Raw genomic sequence first — 19,969 nt, 5'->3', positions numbered from 1 at the left:
AATTAAGACTACAGACTTCTATGTGAAAATGTTACTTCCCACATAATGTCACATTCACTGTAATAATGAAAACAGCTTATTTGTTAGCTCATTTGTTAGTTAATTAGTTTTTTTTTTCAGTCCTTTTCAATCAAGTGCCAAAGATAGACCCATTTAAATAGCATTTACACCACAGTGCTGATCATGTAGTTGACAATGACATTTTCTCTCACTATGGAAACATTCCTCATGCTATAGCAGGATTTTTACTTTCATGTTAACATTCCTCGTTTGGTTTTCATCGGGACCATATGTATTGGCAGGTCTGTTGAAGTCTAAAGAGTTATTCCCAGTCTTTGAATTTCCATGTCAGTAGTGCATGGCCTGCTACACTAGGATCCAAGCAGTGCCTCATGGGGGATGGAGCTTTATGTGTCCTGGAAACAAGCTGACCTCCTGCTGCACTTGATGAAAAACACAAATTGCCAAAAAAAAAGACCATTCCCCAGTGAATACATTTGGTTACATCTTTTGCAATTCATGTTTACAGCGTACATTCTAAACTAAAAATCTTTCACCTTTTGTGGTGAAAAACACGTTGTATAAGCGTGGTCACAAAGTGAATCATACCCAGAGTTTAGCCTGGAAATGATTTAGTACTCTGAGTCTGTCAGCCTCCTCCCACATCCCCATGACAGATGTCCACACTGCAGCATATTTATCTTTCATTTGGAGATCAGGCCAGGTCATTTTCAATGGCCCTATTAAAGCTTCAGTTAATGGCCCACATCACAGTGCTCCTTCAACTTCAAGCAAATGCTGCACTGAATAAAGAACACCAGTTAGAGGGGGTGTAACATTGCAGGTGTTTTTTTTTTTTTTTTTTTTTTTTTTTTTTGCACTGTGCATATCAATAATTGGTGGATTACATTGTAGCGTTAAATGAAAACCTGGACATCAGTTCAAATTGTGTATACTGAAAAAAAAAATTATAGAAACAATTGGTAACACTTTAGAATAGGTAACACTTGTTAACTAGAAACTTCGACATTTCTCTCAATAAATTCTTAATTTGCTGCTTATTAATAGTTAGGTAGTTTTTAGGTTTAGGTATTGGGTAGGATTAAGGATGTAGAATAAGGTCAAGTAGTATAAGGCATTAATATGTTCTTAATTATCACTAATACATGGCTAATAATCTAGTAATATGCATGCTAATAAGCAACTAATAGGTGTTACCTATTCTAAAGTGTTACCAAACTATTTTCACTACACAATTTCACAGTTAATTACAAAGAAATAAAAAATAACTCACAATTAAACATGAAGTTTTAAAATAGAAAGACTAGAACAACATTTTCTTTTAAAACATACTTCACTAATCTTTTATTTACATGAATTGTATGGTAATAAGTATAAAAAATCATTGTTTAAAATAATTTGAAGTAGCTAATTAAAATTATTTAAAATCTATATGGTAAAGCATAAATAAATAAATAAATATATAAAAAAAACATTCTTGGTTTTCAGCATCTTTGTGGGTTTTTCTGATATATCTTTGTGATATTGTTTTTTTTTTTCTTAATTATTACTATTATTACTTTACATATGAAAAGATTGGATGCTGTTTATTAAATTAGAAAACCAGATCACAAACAGTCTTCCAACTGCTGCTCTCACCTCAGGAGGGCGGTCATGTTTGATAGTGATTTCACCCCTGTAGCTCAATTCTAATTGGTTAAACCGATGGTGTTGCAAATCACTCTGTGTGGCAACACTCCCCAGTCTCCCCTACTAAAACAGCTCCAAATTAACATTAGTCATAGATCAGTGACCCTCCCTGCTGTATTTACAATCAAAGTAGAATAATTGATTTATTTTTATTTTGATATTCGGGCTATGACAAAATTAATACAATATGTTGATTTGACTTGGAGATTGGAGAAAATGTGCTGAGAACAAACCTAAAAAAGTCTGATACATCATTCATTGGTCTCTCAGGATAGAAGATAACAACACCTTTACACAAAAGTTCTCACAGTTTGCACAATTTCCTCATTTCTTTGTGTTTCACAGTCTCGTGCTCCTCTTATCTACAGCTGTCCTCCACTGGAGGTTCTTTCAAGGATGTGATTTCTGCAGTGGACTAATAAGATTGAATTGGCATGAGTTGGCTTCTCGTCGATCTTCTCAATGTGCAGACGGAGGGGGAGAGAGGGGAAGGAGAACACCTGCAAGCGGATTAATGAGGGAGAGACTGCTCTCTGAGCTGCCCATCCTACTCGCACTAATTAATCCTGCTGGTCATTACCAATAATGGTTAGCTTCATTCAAATACCGGCCATTTTATGTTATCTCCATATTGAAACTTGCACAGTAACTGTGTCCTGCTGAACATGCTGAGATGATGAGCGGTTATATATAAATTCTGTCATTATTTACCTAATCGTTTTAATTGATTCACTCTGCTATTCTAAGTATGTACGCTCCTATTTTTCTGAGTTTGTTTCTCCATCAGAACAGATTTCTAGAAATTTAGCATTGCATCACTTGCTCAGCAATTGCTCCTCTGCAGTGAATGGGTGCCGTCAGATTGAGAGTCTATCCGATAAAATCACAGTAATCCACACGACTCAAGATCAACAACATCTTGTGAAGTGGTGTGGTTTAGCTGGTTTGTATGGAAAAGACATGTTCTAAGGTTCTTCAAAAGACCACATTTTTGTTCCAAAAAAACAAAATTCATAGGGGTTTATTTCAATACAACAGTAACTATGAAATAGTATTTTCATGTTGAGGAATGAACTATCTCTATAGACTGAAAACAGATTTGTGGGAGTTATACGGATGTGAAAAACTTGGCTATTTCCGTTTGTGAGTGTGTGTGTGTTTGCACGATAGGATTTAAATAGATCTCTTAACACCCCCCTACAAACAGACACATACACACTTTCTGTCTTTCTCTATATGCTTGCCTCATTCCTATGCTCATGACAGATGAGAAGCAACTCCACATGGAGAAGGGGAAGGATGAGAAAAGACGTTGTGAGGGAGAGACTAAAGCGGTGAGAGAGGAAGCTGTGACAAGGAGTGCTTCCTAAAATCATGTTACTGTGTCATTATCCCACCTCTGCTCTCTTCCCAGCAATCATATTTGGAGAACATCTTTCAGGAGCTCTCAGTGCCACAACAACTGGTAAGCATGGCTAATGGAAATTTAATCAGTGACAAGAGTGGAGAATCAGTCATAATGCATGTCAAACTGAATGCACCCTGATAAGGAATAACAGAGAGATGCAAATAGTGGTTAAGGGAGGCTTCGCTGACAGACTGATAATGCCCTCGTACTTCCTGTGGCAAGCGCCGAAGGCTGTTTCATGTGAGTGGTTTATTTAGAGTGTGGTTTATGATTTATTAATTTTTTTCATTGATTTCAATGTCACAAATATGAGCACTCCAGCAAGGCACAAGGATGCAAATAGCCCTCTGTTTATGTTTTTTTTTTTCATTAAAGCAATAAGAGCCAATCTAATTAGAACATCAAGATTTCAAGCAGTTGTTTCTTGCCTGCTTGTTTGTTGGGTTGGTTTTCATTTTTCATACTTTCTCCAGGCAGAACCTTGTAAGATTAAACCAATAAATTGCTTGCAATTGTTATTTAACTTGGGGTTAAATTGACTGCACATGACAAAACCTAAACAAATCCCTCTTATCCCATTTCAACTTCCCCACTGGTAAACAGAGCGCTATCTTGTTTCACCAAAGAATTGCCATGAGCAAGACAGCGCACAAAAACGCAATCTACAAAGGAGCAAAACTGGGATGCTCCACCATCACACCACGCACCCTCCATGTCTCAACTTACCCTTGAAACAGGTTTCTTAAGGCTAGAATCATGCAAATGTTCAATAAGAGCTTCAAATCAAGCTTGTGTGAACGTGAATGGTATTTAACCCTCTCTGTTGTTGTGTGCTGTTGTTGTAACAGATTTTGTTTGAACATTGCTAGAACATTGTAAACCAAGATTTCCTATTTGTAGAATGTCAACCATATTCATGGTTACTTGTATCCTAAATATGTTTTGATATAGCACTGTTTGTTCAAATATATGGATTATCAGATATCTTTAGTAATGAAATTTCAAGTTTGGGGTATTTCTACTTTATTTGAGTATGTAGGTTGATTAATTCTTGCTTCCCTGTTTGAAAATACAATCAATATTAAAATGCTTTATTAAAAATCCATTTAAAAAGATTGAAATGCTCTTCACACACAAAAACAAATCATCTTCTTCTATGGCATCACTGAAAAAAAAAAGCCATTTTTGAACCTTTATTTTTAATAGAGCAATCGAATCTAATGTATGCTCTAGCTTAGTATTTTCCTATATTTTTTTGTCTTATTTACCCTCACAGTGCATCGATATCAAATTAGAAGTGTGTTCCTCTTAACAGATGTCATACTGGATATTTTTCAACATTAACTTTAATTTTCTTTGAGTGTAGACATTGTTAAAATTATTCAACCTTTAAACTTAAATCTGTTAAAACTGTTGGTGTGGGTTGGTTCCTCTCCTTTTAATGAGACACCTGAGCTTATGTGTCTCACAAGCTTTGTCAGTTCTTGGGGCAATCACATTCTTTAGAAATACCTCACAACCTGCGTAAGTACTTATGTAGTTGCACCTCTGACTGGGAATCACAGCTTAAGCCCAAAAAAAGAGTTTTCAGACTATAAGCTTGATCTTTATTATAATTAGATCCTACCCCTACTGATAAGGATGGCCAACTAAGCTGTGTAAATTATCACACACAAATCATCTTTGGCAAATAGGAAAATGTGAAATGGAGAAAATAGGAGGAGGGTCTCCTCTTAGGACAGGAGACCCATTATGGATGGGATCCAGGAAGGTTTATATTCTGGTGTTGGCTTCTACAAACAAAGCTCTTTGATGCAGGGTATGCATGTGTGAGTTCATATTTATTAATTGACCATATGGCTGACTGTGTGAGTGTTATCTGCAGTTCAGGAAATGATGTGATGTTGGTGGCAGTACACAGACATTATGGATTCCACAAACTGCTATTGGTAGTAATTTAAAGGGGTCACGTGATGTTGCTAAAAAGAACATTATTTTGTGTATTTGGTGTAAGGAAATGTGTTTATGTGGTTTAAGGTTAAAAAAACACATTATTTTCCACATAATGTACATAATTGTTTCTCCTCTATACCCCACCTATCGTAAACGCAAGGTATGCTCTGATTGGCCAGATGTCCAGTGTATTGTGATTGGCCAAATGTTTCAAGTGTCTGACGGACATGTTACGTCCCGCAACATATACTGTTATGACATATCCCAGACAGAACACCGGTGTTCTGTCAATTTGTCCTTCCCTGTCAGATTTTCCTCCCACTAAAACAATTCGACAATGAAAAATGCTACTGTAAAGTTTGGATTATTAACATCTACACCTACCACAACCCTAAACCTACCCTTACAGTCATGTAAATACAGTAATTATTTGTGATGGCATGACAGTTGTAGCATCCAATGGGAACATAATTACTGAGTATAATAACTTATACTGTCTTTTTACACGTTACGTTGCATATCGCGCTGTTAACATAAAAAAGTGTCTTTATTTGTAGTCGGAGAAATGACAAACAACAAGTGCTACTCTACACTGCTCAAAACTCACGTTTGAATCAACAATGGCAAATCCTTTACATATGTAAACCTACTTACATAACCTGAATCAAAAGACTGTTTTAGAAAAGATTGAGGAATGGCCAGCAGCTTGAGTGTGGAACAGCCCACGGCTTGAGTGAGCGACGGTAGGTGGATTCGGCGAAGGAGTAGATGGGGGTTGCGGCAACCACATGTGATTTCCTCAGCGACCAGCACGAATCAGCTCTAGGCATGACAAAGTGGATATCATACTTTTTTGGAAGGCCAAACAAAGTAGTTTCACTTTCACAGTGAAACACACAGCTTCTCCACGAAATGGCACTGGCAGGAAAAGCGAGAATAAAAGGTAGACCTTCTTTCTTTATGTGAATATTTAGGCGCAGTTTTGCAAACCTTCCCACATAGTGAGGTAGAGATGTGGGGTATGTTTGAATGAGCTGTTTCAGGAAGGCGTGGACAAGTCTTAACTTTTATAAAGAATATCTCTTTGGATTTTAGAATTTAGTCTTTGCAACCTTACAGATCTTCTTTATGCACCAAGAGCTTGTAACACTCCAAAGAGGAATGAAAATTTTAAATCGCATCATATGACCTCTTTAATTGCATGGCCTTATTTTGTTATTAGGCTGACCTATTATGTATTTCTCCAGCAATGTGAAAAGCAATGAAGACTAAATTGGTATATCAGTGTGGTTTTATTGAACTTTAAGTGTAATACTATATGATGATGGCACCTCTAACAGCTGCGCCAGTTGGGTTGTCGGGCTAATGGGATCAGCCAATGTCTGGATGTCAGATTAGTCAAAGACAAATGAGCTGCACATAGGCCTACCTCTACATTGAGATTGTAAGTGGCTGTAAGTTTCTGTTAACATAATCACCGATAGCCAGTGTATTAATCCACTTACCAGGTACCAGGTATTTCCAAGTATTTTACTGAAGCTCACCTTTACTTACTTAACTAAGTTTCTAATTAATTGAAGCCCACATTAACTTAACTTACTTTTGAGTTTATATATAATTGGTTTAAAAGCAATTGATTGATTGATTGATTTAAATAAATTGATACTTTGATTCAGCAAGGATGAATTAAATTGACCAGAAATTGCAGTCTGACATTTACATTGTTACAGGATGTTTCTATTTCAATTAATTGCTGTTTATTAAACTTTATATTCATCATAGAGTCCTAAAAAATGTATCAGACTCTCCACAAATATATCAACCAGCAGTCAACAGTTATAAAACAGTTATAAACTCAGATTTACCATCACAGGAATCAAAAACAGTTAATAATATTTAACTCTTTTCACTGTACTTTTAATCAAGCAATACAATAAAAATTATTAATATATTCTTTTGTCTGAATTTTTTTAATTATTATTAGATATGGCACTGTGCTTAACATTAAAACATATCCCCTTTAATCACACTGAAAATCCAGGGCTGGCTCAAGCGAAACTCAAGCTTACCCAAGTAGCCACTTAAACCTACTTTGTGACAGTGTATTTAAATAGACACAGAAGGAGTTACACCCTGCACTCTAACTGAAATGAGTCTCTATTTCAGGTTGATTATGTCTCTTCTCTTGATATATACAGAATCTTCCCATGCAGTCACCATATGGCCATTGAACAGGGATGCCCTCCACATTAGAAGTAGTTCACACTTCAACTTCAGTCAAGCACCAACATCAGCAAAAACCCTGGATTGCCTGTGAATAAAAATCATAGTCATGACAACTGTGGAAAATGTCGCCCCAGTAATGGTAAGCGCTATTCATAATACTTCTAAGTGCACTGCTTACAGATTCAGTGAATATGTTAAACACAGCTCTGTAAACCGTCAGCGGCTGGATATCGGCAGATCCACAAAGTGTAGTCTTTTGTGTGGAAATAGGACAGCATTAAACAACACAGTATTATAATGTATTTAAAGGTTTTTTCATAATCAGGATTATGGAGTCTGGATCAAACCAAACATGTCCTCTTGGATTTATCCATGTCTCTCCCTGGGACTTAATCTAGGTTTATTCATTGAATGTAACATGGTATTTTCTAACATAATCTTCTGGCCTTTTGTTTAACCACAGTCTCCAGGGACAAGGTCATAATGTAAATAAGGATAAATCTGATTCCTGAGAGTCACTGATCACTGGCATTTGTGTTCCAATAACGTAAGACATGCCATGTGAATCACTCAAGAGAAGCAGGAAAATACTTGATATATATTAGGGCAATATGAGTCCCAAAATTTCATATGATAAAACTGCCACCAGATGCAAGTCTTCACTGCAACTCGTCAAAAAAATGCTTGGTTTAATTTGAAGAGATTATAATAGAACTATATTACTGTTGTACAGCAGAATGTATTCTCAACGTATTAATAATACTAATAATATAGCTGATTAAAAAAACATATCCCATCCATGTTTTAATTTAATTTGATTAGATCCTAAAGGTTTCATTGAGTTGTTAAATTGTATTGATTTGTTTACCAGTTTTTGATAATACATACAAAAATATTAAAACAGTCAACACTGAATTTCAGGAAAAATAAAACACATTTTATTGGGAATTATTACTGTTGAACTCTTTGTAGATTATTAAATTGTTTGGGTTTTATGAATTTAGTGAATTGGACATCATTTTGGATTATTAAAATTGAATTAAATCATTAAAACAGATTTCATTAGGCCCTATAGTATTATACAATACATTTCAATATTGTTGTGTTGTGTTGAGTTGTGTGCCGTCAAATGATTAAATCTAATAAATTAATAAATAAAAAAATAATAATAAATATTATATATATATATAAATACACATACATACATTTCTATATTTAAGAAAAAGTTTGTTTTATGTATATATATATGTAGCAAACATGTTAATATGTTCTAAAAAAAATACTGTATGTGTGTATTTATATATGCATATTAAATATACACAATATACACACATGTAAACAAAAACTTTCATTTTGGATGCGATTTATCGTTTGAATGCACCATTTATATTATATTACTTAATATCATATCATATATATTACAATTCACAAATACTTTTGAATGGCCATCAATACAGAAAGACACATTTCGTCCCTTTGGAATTATAAGGTTCTATCTTCATTCCGAGTAGTTTTGAGATATTGAGCTTCAAAGATTTGCATTCCATTCGACTGTGTGGATAGATCCTTATTGTTGTTTTTTTAAATAAAATCCCATAATGTATACAACATAAAAAAATCTATCACATAATGTAAATAAATTGTCACAGGATAACAATATGGGAATAACTAATTTTTGACAAAAATGTCAGATAGAACCTTTTAATTCCAAGGGAACGATTTTGCTCTTGGTGTTGTTACTAGGCCATGCAAGCCATGCAAGCCAGACAAACCATGACCTCACAAAAGAGCATATTGCAGGAAATTGTCTGATGCATCATATTAAACTGTTCTAAACAAGTGAGATAAAGCAATAGAAGTCTCTAACATGAAGTATATCCGTTCAGAATAAAATGCTCTCTTCAGAAGCAGCTGTCGATGTTATTTCGCAGGTATAGTTGTTTCAGGGAGTATTACACACTGTTATTAACACTAATGGAGCTGTCACACTGACTGCAAAAGTGACCCTTTAGTCAGTAGTCTGTTCAGTGCATAGAGTACCTCTAAGGCCTGTCTGGCTTTTATTGTCTGTTTGGTTGCTGACATACAATTACTTACCGACTTCCCATCAAGTGATATGTACATGTTTACAGAATTGCATCTGCGGTGTCACAATGGCATCAATAATCTAGAGTTGTTTTCTTCCTCTCAAGAACTACACCAGCTTTCTCTTATGTTGAATTTGACAACCCTTTTTTTAAACCTTTTCTTTGACAAATGCAGACAATCTTTTTTTTCTGTTTTATTTCTTTCCTACCTTCTGGCACTAAACAAATTTCAACCTCAATGCAGACCAAATTGATTTATGTCAACAATATGGATGGGGATTCTCTAGTCATAATCCTGCCCTCTTTCTGAGGAAATCTCAAGGTTTCCCTCATTCCAGGAGGTCTTGTGAATGATTTGATTCATAACTTTGCTCATCTGATTTGCCAACATGCACTCGTTTATCTCCCTTTATTAATATAAGGACAGAAATACGGCCACTGAGACATGGAAATATTTAAATAAGATTAATATCCCAGCATCCAAGTGATCTGAACATTATTCAGCTAGAAACAATATCACTCCCATATGGAGTTTTGCTGAAATGAGCTGAAATTAATGGTTTTCAATGCGTTCCTGTACCAGCATATGTTTTTTTCTGTTTTCTGTAAAATAACCATGTCAGGGAAATTAGTCAGTCAAGTTTGCATTATTTAGGAAAATAACTTCCATTTTAATAAAAAAAAAAAAATATATATATATATATATATATATATATATATATATATATATATATATATATATATATGTATATGTATATGTATATATATATATATATATATATATATATATATATATTTTTTTTTTTTTTTTTTTTTTTTTTTTTTTTATTAAAATGGAAGTTATTTTCCTAAATAATGCAAACTTGACTGACTAATTTCCCTGACATGGTTATTTTACAGAAAATATATATAAACAACAAAAACGATTAAATGTAACCATTTTAAAGAAAAAGGGATGTTTTGTTAAAGCTTTTGGATCAAGCGGGCCGCCATCTTGCTGTACCACTGCGTGTGACATCACAGGGTTCGCTCAGATGGCCAGTGCAGTAATATAAGCATTTATTTTACATTTTGGACTCACGCTTGTTTTGAAATTGAGGAATATGACATTGAAAGCACTGTTAAATCCATAATTTTTGCAATTGTCTATGCATTAGCATATACAGTGATGGGGCCAAATAGTGGGACCTATTTATAAGGGGTTGAAGAAGTCGTGGACCTGTGGGTTTGGGGTGTAGTGCGGATCGGAAAAAAAATATTCGTTTACGTGGATACTCCTCAAGACAGTCATTCCTACTTGCTTTGTGTGCATTTGCTGATGAATGTCATGACTTAAAACCAGTGGTGTATAAAGTACCTGAAAGTCATACTAAAGGAAAAATACAGATATCTTACCAGAAAATTACTTTGGTAGAAGTTGAATTCACCGTTTAGAATATTACTTGAGTAAAATTCTTAAAGTCTGTGATATTTATTGTACTTAAGTACAATTTTTTTTTTTTAAATCTTAAATGTAATTAATGCTGCGTTCCAGGCAGGTTTTTGAGCCCGTAGGTCTCGACTTCAAACCACGATTCACAACTTTGTAGCGTTCCAGGCAAGTCCTACCAAACTTCCTGAGTGCAAGGAATTGTAGCTAGATTGTTAATTTTATTGCCACGTTATATTGTCCTAAAATCTATTTTTCAACATGTACCACTTGAATAAACACTGCATCAATAGACAAATATCCGTAGGTGCTGCAATTGTTGTTTCGCAGGCTATGTGATGTCAGAGCTCGGAACTCGGAGTACAGTATACATCAATCTAGTACGAGTTCACGGGTGGGAAGTCATGGGTTTGACTGCTGTTCCAGTGCACTTTCATGGGTAGAAGGTTGGAAAAACACGGATTACAGGTTGCCTGGAACGTGGCATAAGTATTTAAAGTAAAAGTACAAGTAAATGTAAAATTGAAAAGAAGCAAATAAATATACATATTAAAATTTTCACTCACAGCTGGAGTAGCAAGATTGTGTTCAGTTATTATTTCTTCCATTTTGTATTTTTGGGTAAGAATAAGAACCACTCCATCCGGTACTTAGTATCTTTCATTCCACATAAGAAAACGTTTCTGGAATATGCATCTGAAATAGCAGGTATTTACACAGTTTATGTATCTCGAAGGGGACATAGATGAATTTAAACAGCAGATACAGATGTATAAATAACCCTAAGGTTTTGTTTTTAACATAAAACATTATATACTGATATTTGATTTATATTTAATTTAAAACATGAAAGAAATAGTCGAAATGTGAAATTAAAACATTATGTTAATGTGTGAGTCATTGAGATTCAACCGATTCATTAAACGGCCGATTCATTCAGAAACAAAGCATTTGACTGCATTAATGTGTGATTCACTGAATCATTTATTCAACTGATTCGTTCAAAAAGCTGATTCATTAAAAAGTGAACACAGTCCATTGCTAAGAGACCATATAGGTGGCGTTCATGCACTTATAAGGCTGCGATCTGCCATAAAGCAGAAGAGGAATGCCTCATGCTTACTGCTGTAAAAGGACGTTCACAAGAATTCTAACAGTTTGGACATTGCGTGAATCAGTGTTAAAAAATTTTTTAAAATACATAAATACAGTTCAGCTTTTTGCACAGACCGATCATTTTGTGTCTTTACACAATGTATTGTTACAAGCCACAGGGTTTAATTTGCATTGGTCGGTGCATGTTTTTTTTTACACTCATAGATTCTTTATTTTTTATATGATTTATATGACTTACGACTGAGAGACTGCAACGACTGAAGCTAAAAATCATAATTTGTGTTCTACTGAAGAAACAAAGTCACCTACATCTTGGATCCACTGGGGTAAGCAGATAAAAATCCAATTTAAATTTTTGGGTGAACTATCCCTTTAAGAGAGAAAAGAGACAACTATCCCTTTAAGATAGAGAAAATTGAACTTGACCAAATCAAAGTAGCCATAAAATAAAAGCGGACAAGCCCCCACTTGTACATTTCTTGTGATCTTATGAATCACTGGCAACTCCTAAATAACTGGTTTGTAAATAATGTTATACTTCATTGAGAAATGATAAATTGATCATGAATAAAGTATGAAATTACACATTATAGATATGCTTTTAAATCAAGAATAAAGCATTTATATCTGTATTTATAAACTGATTATTACTGTCTATTAATGCTTTATAATATTATGAATTATCTGTTTACTAATGCTTAATTAATGATTAATAGTGTGCAGTTATTATAACGTGTTACCAAATAATTTATTGAACAGAATGTGAGAAATACTTAAAAGAAGGCTTCAGGAGGGGAAAAGGTCAAAACAATAAACCAAAAGGTACTATTACTAGGGTTTTAAGAAATACGTTTCCTATCAAAAGAAAAGAAAATGAAAATAAAGAGACCCTTCCCTGACTCCCTCTCTAATTCAAACACAGGAGAAAAAGATCATTTTCAAAATAAATGGCATCCACCTCCCTACAAAATTATCCCACTTACTGTATACAAGTTACAAAACAGTTGAAACATTCTGCTCAATACACTTAACATCTTTACCTTAACACTACAAGCAAAGCAAACGATGAACACGGAAGATAAAAACAGCACAGGGAGCTGAAGATGGTAGTTGTAAGCACGGATCACCTCAGCCTCTCTCTCTGGACTGCAGTTCCGTGGGTCCCTTTGTACTCCAGCTATTGAGCTTGAACAGGAATCAGGTGGCACTCATGAGCCTGTCAAACAGAGAGCAGGAGGTGCAAGGGAGGGGACCACAGTATACACACACAGAAAACACAATTGTTAGTCAGATCGTATAAAATAAATGAAAATAAACGTATATGTCCTGATGGACGTAACATATGTCATGTTTTAAACTAACTAAAATGCAGTGACTGGTCTGCAATTGTTTGATAAGAGTCCTTGCCTGAAGACTTCTAAAGGCCAATAATTCAACTGCAATCATAGCGCCACCTGTTGGCAAAAGGATATGTCATGTTTTACACTAACTTAAACATGCATGAGGTGGATCCATGTGCGAGGGCCCTTTCAATGCTGCTTGGAAATTTCATTTTTAATTATATCATTTTATTACATATTTATTAAATATGTGGAAATCATTCATTCAGTACAAAAGGTCAATTGTTTTTTTTTTTTTTTAGCCTAGACTTTAAATCATGGACCTCTTCGGAGATTGACTTTCACTAGGAAATATTCACCTGAGTAAAAAGTGTGACAATTAGCCCTGGTCTCCTCTACTTTATGAGGCAAAGATGTGTAAAAGCCTAAATTCTCAATGCTTTTAAATCATTGTAAGGATGTAGGGAATAAAAATTAGCCAGAATTAAAAATATACCTAATAAAATATGCTCAGTGTTGCAGTCTCAAGACACAATTATTATAATGATTTTTCTTTTCTTTTTCTTTTTTTATTTGAGGGGACATCTTCCATTCGTTTCAACAACAGTGAAAAAAAAAAAAACCTTCTTGCTAATTTATTTCAGCAATGTCTAGAGGGAGATCTGAAAATGACTACATTTCCTCTTTGCTACCAAAGGCTCTGTGTATTGGAAAGTCATCCATTTCAATGGCGTTATTTTCCCAGTGTTAACTCAGGCCATCCGTATGCAGAAAAACACTCTGAAATAAATGTCACACTTCAATGAAAGATAAAGGCTTAAAGTAGTGAAACAATAAGATCCATCATTGTGACAGATGAGAGACAGAGAGATAAGCATTCTTTGCCAAGAGATTACATCACAATGAATGAACCCACAGTGGTGTTTTTTGTATTTTTTTTTTTTTTCAGCTGCACATTAAAAAAATAATATGTGACTAGGGACTAGTCCATAGAGAAAAGAGTTTAGGCCTGTCACATGGCAGACATTGATTTGTTGTGAGTTCAATACTGTTATCATTTTGCTGTGTTTACTCTCGGTCAGGAGTGGCCGATAGCCATCTGAAACACTTTCAAACAAATCTGAATGCATCTTCCGAGTGCTATGGATATTTCCCAAGGTCATTGTTCCTCAGACACCAACCCACCCCACCACTTGCTGTTGAAAATATTAATGCAGCCACTATAAGAAGAAAATTCATATTACTTGGAGAGACCCTGCTTTTCCTTTTTATCCATTTCAGAAAACCATATTGTGAAAGACTAACCCCAACATAAGAAAGAAAAAAATGCACCAGTCTAAGAGCAAGATCGAGCATGTACGTTGGCGACCACAACAATCCTAATATTTACTCCGCATCATCTGGAAATGAAACTTGTGGGAATAAATTGTGCTTCATGTCTGCTAGCACAAACGAGGCGTAATTTATTGCCATTGCATATAGTTTTTGCAATTTACACAGTTTGTGAAGACATTACATCAGATACCTAATGTCTGTCTAGCCTTAACTTTAATATTAGCAATGCAGAGGTAATACAGAGGACATAAATCAGTGCACTAGGTGGTGATCAAACATACAACACTTCCTGAAATAGTCTGTTTATTTTAGCCAGCTTCTGCTGCCCTCATAGGAAAAACTTGGCATTTCAATTATCAGATATAGGCCTATATGCATGTTGTTATGTAAATGATGGTATGGTCTCAAAATTCACTTTATCCTGTGACCCTAACCACAAAAGCCCATATGCTTACTCAGCACGGATGAGTCATGATTCTTCAACCTCCATTATCATGAAAAGAGGATTTGCTGTTGTGTGTGTTGCATGTGTATTTTCACTGCTAGTCACTGCTAGGTACTTTTCACCAAGACAGCATTTTTATTTATTTTTTAAGTTTGTTAATAGGGTGCTTAACCTTTAGAAAATGATTTGTTTGACCTTTGATGAAATTACACTTTTTTTATGTTTGCTGTTTTGCAGTATTGTTATCAAAAATTGGACTTAATGCATTCTAAATGCAAATTAGAAACTTAATTTGTGGGATTTTTTGCAATCTTCTAGCAATAAACAGCTAATAGTTATCAAAATTAAATGGGCAAAATATAAACAATATTTTATAAATGAGAAAATGGACAGACACTCAAGTCGAAAATAGAAAATGATTATTCACTAAAATTTATGAGAACAATAAGTTTGTTCAAATGTCTTTATAGCCCTAGTTAAAAACTACCTACTCCCCATGCTAGGTCAATTTTGTTACATAATAGTCTAATACACATTTTATAGTTATCCCAAAACAATTTAAACAATAACAAAACAAAATTATAAAAATTGTGCCTCCAATGCTTTTTAATAAAGGTCAGGTGGCACCAAAGTGTCCAGTATCTGGAGAAAGTGATTCCAGCTGCAATTTAGATCTAGTGAAATGTTTTAAAAAAGGCTGAGACAAAGATCCTTAAAAAGATAAACTTGTATACAGTTTCTGCATCTTTTCTGATGCCGTTTCGTCATGTATTCAGGGCGGATAAGCAGAGCCGTACTACCCCTACAAATGAGCTCTACCTAGAGGTATAAAAATGCCCCTTGAGGAAATAAACATGCTAAACAGGATTGCATTTCAAGTGCAGCTGGTGTTATTGTTTTGGCCTCTCTTGACTGAAATTATCTGACAGAGAGGCAAGCCCTTAGGCTAACACACCATCACTAAACAAGCCAAACCTTCACTCCCCTTTTCGGCTGACTCTTGTCCTTTCTTCAATTTTCCCAAGCTGTGTCATCTCAACATCACAGGACTTGACATTTGCACAGGTAATATAATGAGACCTGTTCCTGTCATTGGGAAACGAATGCATTTTGGGCTTAGGCTATTTCTCACTTGACATTTACATACATTAATACCTGCTCACCTCTCGTTTCCAGTGCCAGCTTGTGTTTTGAGCCCGTATGGAAATAGCATTTTATTTCTTACGACGCTTTTTCAATTACTCTAGCACTAAATCTACTGCAAACTATTTACAGCATGAGTGTTTAGAAGGTTCTTGCAGGGGGAGATTAGCTTTGCCGAATTACAAATCAAGCAATCTGAACTCAGATCTCTGTTTATGAGCTAGCAGCCCTTTACGTCTGACATTTTTTTTTTTTTTTTTTTAAGATAGAGCGGCCGATAGAGATATTTTTCAGTTTCAGTTCAAAAGAAGTGCATCAGCACTGCATTTTTGTCAGATCTGTGCTTCCTTTATTTTTGTAATAAGGTCATATTTGCCAAATGGTTTAAGAAAAAGGCATATTCTGTTGAAATCTGTCAAAGACAGTTAAATGTCAGGCCTCTTCAGTGATGTTTCGTTTTTTCACATTTCTTCAGTAAGACTTTGCAAACATTTTCCCTATTGGGATCAATTAGCCATCAAACCCTGACTACCTGCAAGACGCCAGTGCACCTTCATTGATAGTTGAATACATTTTCAATAATCTCTGAGGCAACTAATCCTATCAGATGTATTCATTTGCTCCTCGTATGAGCCCAATGCGCTGATTTCTTTTAATTAGTGAGTAATTGGTACTTAATGTGTTGTAGTAAGAGATCCATTGAACGTGGCGCCGTGAGGGGACGCCTGCATAGATTCCATTGTGCATGAACGAATAACGCCATTGATCTTTCAGGCTTGCGACAGCCAGTCAGCTTGAGCAAGGCAGTCAAAAGCATATTTGTATGCCAGTCGCCTCTACATAAGCGTGGCTTGTAATCAGGTGGAATCTAATTAACCTTTTCACCATAATGATTGCTCAAGTGACTCTCACGACAAAGGATACTCGCTGACAACAGCGTGGCCACTTTTGAACTGTGAAGGTCCCAGTGAAGTATCCGAGGTTTGCGAAATGTATATGGGCCACTTACTGTGAAATCTCTCGGCACTTGGAAACAGTGGTGAGGGAAAATCATTGACTTAAATGCTAATTTACTGCTTCAGATGATTCATTCGGCTCATGATCGGAGCGTAGAGACACTCTGCGGTCATCAGTCATGCTTAGTTCTTTTAGTCATTCTGAGTTTATCACAAACAACTTGTAATGACATTTAATGGAAGAGAGTAACACTGGGGTAAAATGAGTATCATTGATCCACTGTAACTGATTCATTTCATAAGTATAGATCTTTGCTTGTAAACTACTCTTTTGTGTTATCCCTTTATTCATTTTTACAATAACTGGGGCAAATTCTCATAGCCTACCATAATGCTTTGGACATGAGAAAAGGATAATGAAGGCCTGTGGCACATGATCCGACTACCTTAAGAGTGATTTCCTTTAATAAAAAGCAAATCTGTGTTTCTCACTTCCACTCTCTCTTGGATGAATATGACATGTAGAATCGCTCAGCTCCTGCAGTCTGACAATATAATTTATACCTTGGAATGGTAATTTCTTCGATGCAGTCGCGAGTCTGAAATACAAATTAGGAGCAGGCGTGCGATTAACTCCAATCACAAACGCTTGTGGTAGGCCATCTGAAGTAAAAACCCTTCCCTCGGTAATCAAACCAAATAATCCACACGGCACAATAGCCACCTTCTTGCTTTTAGTTAACCTTAAACAGAATTCAAATGACAGGTGAAATCGGAATGCGCTAACTAGTCATTAGCATACGCCGAGGGTGCATTTGCAAAGCCTCTCATGTGTGCTGTTGGTTCGCCTGCTCCATCTGCCCGCTTTAATGGCTGCATAAAAAAGTATGAAAAAGAGCACAGTGACAGTTCCAAAGTAGATCCCCCGCCATCCTTTTCCTCTCAGAGCGATTAAAGAGCGAATGTGAGGTGGTGACAGTTCTGGCTTTTGATCATGTTGCCTGTCAGTGGAATGTTGACTAGTGGGGAGTCTGGCCAGGTAGTCTTATAAAGGGGAAAATCATAAGACAAGGAGAAAGAAAGACTTTAGCAAATCAATGCTTGCAGCTCTTGAGGGTAAAGACAAAGGGTACTCTTTGAGTTTTGGTTTATGTTTGGCTGAATTTTAGTTTATCTAATATTCAGCACATTTTTACATCTGGGTTGAAAGCAGTGTAATGTAATATATAATGATATATATTATTATATATATTGTTTGTGGTACGGGTTTGGAATACATAGAAGTTGTGTTGGGTTTCATGAATTGGAAACATAAATCATACCTGAATCCTTTCATAATGTGTGACACTAAGCTGAGAAAGTAAATACAAATGAGAGGATGTAGCCAGCATGGGTGGCTTCTGGATTCAGGTACTCATTATAATATCAATGTGAAAGGGAATTGATTGCGGTAATAAAAAGTAGACAGAGAAAAATAATAGAATTCCAGAATGAATAATTGATTTGAGCTGTATGAAGATACTGCAATGTGTTTGCGTATTTCAGTACCATGACTGCACTATAGGTGAAACAGCAACAGCTGACAACGGTAAAACAAATATCTGATGTGGCTATTAATTGTCTTAATAACGCTGGTCTCTGCATGTAAACAATGTCTGTGAATAACATACTCTTTGAAGGGTGCATGACATGTAATGAATTATTACACATCTAATTTTTGTATATCTAGATGAGTGACTCTGAAGTCAGTTCTGATAGTATACAGCATGAGAGAAACAATGCTATATGTTAATATTACAATTCAACTAACCCTGCAGTCATTCTAAGAAAATATTGCTAATTTCTTTTCGTTGTTGACGAATCAAATTCTACACCATTTGGCTGCAATTTCATCTTAAAGGGTTAGTTCACCCGAGAATGAAAATTCGTCCATCTTCTACTCACCCTCGAAGAATTAAAGGTGTATGTGACTTTCCTCTTTCAGAATAATCCAATCAAAGTTATATTAAAAATTGTCCTTGCTCTTCCAAGCCTTTCAGTGGGGTAAGTGGTGTTTTTTGTCAACAGTTCAGAAGACATGAAATAAAGTGCATGCATCTGTATTAAAATGTCCCTCACAAGGCTCCGGGCAGTGAATAAATGGCCCCCTGTAGCGAATCCACGTGCGCACACTTTATTTTGCTTCTTCTGAACTGTTGACAACAAACACCATTTTGCCCCTATTGAAAAGGCTTGGAAGAGCAAAGACAATTTTACAATTTTTAAATTAGGCAGATTCCAACACGGACAAGTTGGCTGATGAGCTCTTAGTGTTTTCTTTAAAACAAGGTCAAACAAAATACAATCCACATTAAATATGGACTCACATAGTTAGAATTAACATAATTGTTGTTTTTTGTCTGACTGCTAAGATAAATTATTTATGTATTTAAAAACAAAATTGCTTTAATTGTCCATTTTGTAATATTAATAATTTTGCAAATAAGCAGTTAATAACATTGCAACATTTCAGATTTTAAGGATATATTTGTTTAATTTTATACAGTAAAAATCTGGATCCCACAACTAAACCCGCCCAATTGCTAATCAAAACTAGCCCAAAATCAGCATTTATCTCTTATAATTCACAAAAAAAGCTTAGATGTAAAATGCTGACTTCCTATATTTACTGCTTTTTCCTCCCATTCATTCCATTCATCTGGGTTTTTAATGTAATCTGCAGAAATCAGCTATGTTGTGAAAACCTCTGTCTACAATGGAGGACAGTCTCCTGTCATACCTAAATGACCTAAAAGCATGTATTTAATTTCCTTCAGAAATA

The sequence above is a fragment of the Carassius auratus genome, chromosome 31 (assembly GCF_003368295.1).
Source record: "Carassius auratus strain Wakin chromosome 31, ASM336829v1, whole genome shotgun sequence".
Lineage (NCBI taxonomy): Eukaryota > Metazoa > Chordata > Actinopteri > Cypriniformes > Cyprinidae > Carassius > Carassius auratus.
The sequence above is the reverse complement of the archived record's forward strand: the minus strand, read 5'-3'. Positions refer to the sequence as shown.